The sequence below is a fragment of the Rhyacophila brunnea genome, unplaced genomic scaffold (assembly GCF_057557595.1).
Source record: "Rhyacophila brunnea isolate RB1 unplaced genomic scaffold, BYU_Rbru_1.0 scaffold_32, whole genome shotgun sequence".
Taxonomy (NCBI): domain Eukaryota; kingdom Metazoa; phylum Arthropoda; class Insecta; order Trichoptera; family Rhyacophilidae; genus Rhyacophila; species Rhyacophila brunnea.
The window spans coordinates 3,577,842-3,583,227 of record NW_028232985.1 but is presented as its reverse complement, the minus strand read 5'-3'; positions in this window follow the sequence as shown (position 1 = coordinate 3,583,227).

The following is a 5,386-nucleotide window of genomic DNA, read 5'->3' as shown; positions in this document are numbered from 1 at the left end:
GCATGAACATTATTTAAATTATAATATATATCGTCTTATGGGGACTATATAATTTTGTTCCATATTTCTTGAATGATATCTTATAAAAAAATTTGGAACAGCTATTTAAAGAAGCAAACGCTAATTTAATTACATTATAATTTTAAAAATAAACTACAATATACATTGATATATACTTATCTGTATGGTTAACTATGGATAGCGTTGGTTAGTTTTCTTGTATAAATTATAAAAAAAATTGTATAGTTTATGAAGAAGAAATGTGTAGCCTATTTATAAACGCCTTTTATTGGCTTTTCCCCCCAAATCCCATGAAAAATATCAAATGTTGCCAATATATTGAGTGGAATCACAAAAAAATGTAAAGATACAATAGAATTTCCTGATAATTTAGAAATGAAGCCTAATTTTAGAAGGGAATACATCATATTATTTTCGATCATAGAATGGGATCATCCACTATGTTTTATGCATGTAATTATAATTATAAAGGTTAACTTTTTTGTAAAATGTAATTTTTCCATCCAAACAATTTAAAAATATATAAAAATACATGCGATGCATAAAATTTCGCGATGCTGAAATTAAATTAATAAAAATATTATTAATATAAGAAATAATGGATGCAATTTTTGATTATTTATTTCCTGTGCATTTATATGAAATGTTTTAACTCTATCACATTTTTATATTACAAAGACGTTAATTTCATAAAAAGGTAGTTTGATTATTTTCTACCACTTTGTTTCCATAAGCACATAATTGTAGAGGTCTTAAAGAACCTAGTATATATATAATTTTATGATTTAAGCTCAAATATAACGCATCTAGTTGTTGGATATTTACATATAGGCTACAGTTCCCATTACAAAATAATTTGGGCTTAACAAAGGTATATCAACATCCAATAAATACCTTCAAAACCTTAAATTACATTTTCACCAGCATATATCAGTTAAATCGGTGTTAATTAGATGTCGAAAGATATACTGAGTCGCTATTTAGAAAAAATCGTAATATTCCTTTTAGAGCGCAAAACTTTCCTTTTTGGTGTCCTTTCAATTTATTTAAAATTTGAATGAGAAAAAGAAAAATCACAAGACGTACAATTAAAAAAATGCTAATCAAGGTTTTATAGGTGTAAATACTGAGGTGTTGGGATTAGCAGCTCAACTAGAGGTGTACCCACAATAAATAGGATTAAAGAAAATACTTTAACCATATAAATCTTGAAAAAATAACATGTATTTATGAAATTTTTAAATAGCATGAGACTGTAAACGTATTAGTCAAGCCTTTTCTACTGACCAATCTAAATTTTTTCTCGAATAAACTTTAATATCTAAAAATCAAATAAATCAACAAAAATTTATAAAAAATAAATTGGCTTTGGTTGTAAAAATGTGTGTTTGAATAACTTTATGATCACATATCTTGTAAAATATGATTTATTTTATTTATTTTTCAATTTTCGACTTCATCTGTGTTTAGATCTTTAAGTATTTTGAATTTACATATTTGATATTGGTATAACAACCAGATAATAGATCTTTAAAAAGCACTTTATGGTTTACTGTCATATTTTTTTATCAATATATTTAAAATATAATCATATGGGGCAAAATGTGAACTTTATTTATTTAAGGTTAAGTTTATTTTTATCTATTATGACGTGATCAATCCATTGGGAATATTTCACAACTCCTTGATGCATCTTTTTACACCTTCCCCTGATCTAACTTCATCAAATGCTCTTCTTCTTTCAAATGAGATGAGTTCAAGTGTCTGTTGGAGTGTGAGAGCTTGCATATATGCTTATACTTTGTTCCATGATTTTTAACTTCTTAACATATTTTTTATGGTCGGGCAAATATACTTAAAATTTCATCTGAGTTATAATATTGTGAACATCCCAAAAAACCCCCACACAATTAAATTTCTTGATATCAAAAACTTATCTTATCGAAAAACTCCTAAATTTATCTATAATAGTATCTTTGACTTTATTTTTTTATTTATAAAAAAAAATTTTTTAATCAATTTAAAAAGTCTAGTTAAAAACAATTGAGTGGTGGAACTCTTTCATTCGTATTTCGACGAACACATAAAAAATTTTTTTAAACCTTATTTTTTATCATTAATCAAGTTTTGGATCACCACCACAAACACAAAACTAAAAAATATATTTAACAGAATTAAAAAAAAAATCATACGATTCATTGTTTAGATTTCTGGAAAAGATTGCTGCAATTTGATAGAATTCAATATTTTTCCATGTTCGATATCTTTTTGGCATCAATATTTTTGAACTGCATCAATTGCCTTCAATAGTGTAAGAGGGCATTCCATTTACATAGTTCGAAAACTCAACACTATGATTGAAACCAGATGCAGACAAATTGGCACAGCCTCTCCATATATCCGTGTTTATTGTTAAACCCGGTATACATTTTGTTAAGATACTTAAATGTTTTCTTATTTCGATTTCTAACTGTGAAAAGTAGCATTTTACACCTTATAATTCTCTCCACCATGTCTCAAAATCAATATGCCATCCACTCTGTGCCTTAAATTATATTTAAGACTTCTAACTTTACCTTCAACTGCTTCTTAAAGAAGATTTAGATCGCCGATTATATTTTCTCCTTCAATTGTTATTTTTATTACTTCACCTCTATTATTTATTTATTTTCACACAACAAATTGTTTTTCTTAATGTACCCAAATTTTTCTACCCGACAATATATTTTTAAATATTTCTGATGTTTTATCAATTTTTAAGCTTTTGATTTGAGAATTGGTTTCACTTTTCGATATTTATATACCCACATCTTAATTTTTCTTACAGGATATTATACGAAGATTTAATAAGCAAATCGACAGAAATTTTAGTTTGCATAAACTCACTTATTTCTATGTAAAGTTCAATAGTGTATGCTATAGGCGTCTTTCATCCATTTTTTAGAAAGGTAATTTAAAAAAATAGGTAAGCAAAAATCCGACACACTAGTGTCCCATTGACCAAGCATTGTGTAGTTTCTGTACTATGTCCTAAATTTAAAACTCCGATTTGTTCTAGTACCGCAGAGCCATTACTTCTTAGATCAATATAGCATCTTCTTAGGCTATTTAAAGCTTTAAATTATGTCTTTTCAGAATATCTAAACGAATATTGTGCGAAAATATTATGCAAATTTGCTGTTTTTTACCATATTAAAATCAAAAAAAAAGATGGCACAAACTTTAGGTATACTTTATATTCTAGCAGCTTTTATTTCAGATATTCATGCAAATTGCATTTGCCCATAAGCGGAATTGTAAAATACATTAAAATTTTTTTTTTCTATTAGCAAAATCTTCCCATTGAACTACAGTTTAGATAAAAACTTTAATGTTCAAATTTACTGACTTTATGCCATAAATAATATTAGACCAATTATATTTTTCTTTATAGTATTTTATTAAATAGTGACAAAGATTTCCATGTTTTAGTAGGTTAAAATACAGCTTTTTCTAATAATGTCTATTTTTTAATCCATATTTTCGCTATAAGACAATAAAAAATACAATTGGTGTTTTAAAAGGCATAACTTAAATATTTGATGCGTATATAAACAAATAGATATGAGTAAAACTTTTTTTTTTGGAAGATCCATCAATATTCTGGTAGTATCTTTTTGTAAAAAAGTGATCTTTTAAACACTGATTTTACGTGATAAAAGTCTGAATATATATTTTATTCATTTCAAATTTATTAAGATTTAGGGTTTAGAAATGGTAAAGGTGTCATATAACTAAATATCTATGTAGGTTATTATTTCTAGATATAAGCTGTCAAAATAAAATTTTGTAATATAGTTAAAAACTAAAAAAATTGCTCGCATATTTTTAATAATTTATGATATTGATTCACAAAAAGCGAATTTAAAAATAAAATAATTTATTTTTTTTGAAAATAAAACCTCCAAACCATCTTATTATGATGAGAAATAAATCTAATTACCAAATTTTCTTGATGTTTTAGTAACAACTCTTCTTTTTCAAGTAAAAAAAACACTCTCATGAAACATTTTTGCCAAATGTAAGATACTATGATTATAAACTTTTAAAAAAAATCGAATTCCTAATCACATATAAAAGCATTATAATACATACATAAATTACTATTTTAAATAGATGGTATAAAAACCATTTAATTTAATTTTAAACTTTGATAAATATTAGCATTTGTATTTTTTTTGTTAATAAGTGGAATTTATATAGCATTCTAGTTTGATTTAATTTTATATATATATAAAATTTGATAAATTGCCTCCTAATATTGTTTAGAGTGCATAGGCTAATATATTTTTTGTGCGATTTTCTTAGATAAATAATATTGGCGAACATAGTTATATGAATTGCATATAATAAAATTTTCATGTTTTCATATTGAAAATCCGCTATAAATGTGGGAAATGTCAGATTTTTGTGTTTTTTTCAGCATGCAAAGAATTTTTAAAAAATTTTAATAATCACAAAATTGCTAAATAGACTAACTTGTTTTAATCAGCTGAAAAAGCACGAATAGTTATGGATTTTTTAGCAACGGACATATCTTATAAATATTAAATAGATAAGCTATATAGACTATTTTTATTATTATGTATTCTGTTGTTTTAGATTATTGCATACAAATCCTTATTTATATATTTGAACTTTAATTTATCCGATTTTTTTCGATAAAATATATTTGTTGTTGCAAATATAAATTTTATTATGCATAAAAGAATTTATTTATGAATTTCGGATCCCTTTAGATTAAAGTAAATGATTTTGAATATGCTAAATACTCTGAAATAATAGTTTGCATTTTTTTACATTTTGTAAATTTTTATAGCAAAGTGTAAACGATTTTTGTCTTTAATGGCAAATATTATGGGTCTATTAGTTTCATATATATTTAGAAAATTAAATTGTAATAGCATCTTCATCATCAAGAGAAACTCGGATATGAAACGATACTCCCCTGTATGACGAAAAACCACTCGTTTCTAATCCTTATGTGTATTCTGCCATTTTTAAATTTACTCAAGTTTTAATAGAAGCCTTTTAAACTAGAATTTATTGATAAAAAGTATAGGCTATATGTTATAAGCATATGAAGAAAATTCTCAAGTGTCTAGTGATGTGCCTTTTTTTCGTGAGCATTGCCGAAAACAAATAATTATCAGTTTGTTAAAGTTTTTTTGTCATTTATTTGATGTGACTAATATATTTTCTTGACTAAAAATTCGTAAAATTAAGAGTAAAACTTTGTAATTCAGAGTTTTTATATTATCCCGAAGTTTTAATTTTTTTTATAAAATCACTAATATAATAAAAAAACACTATATTAATCTTATAT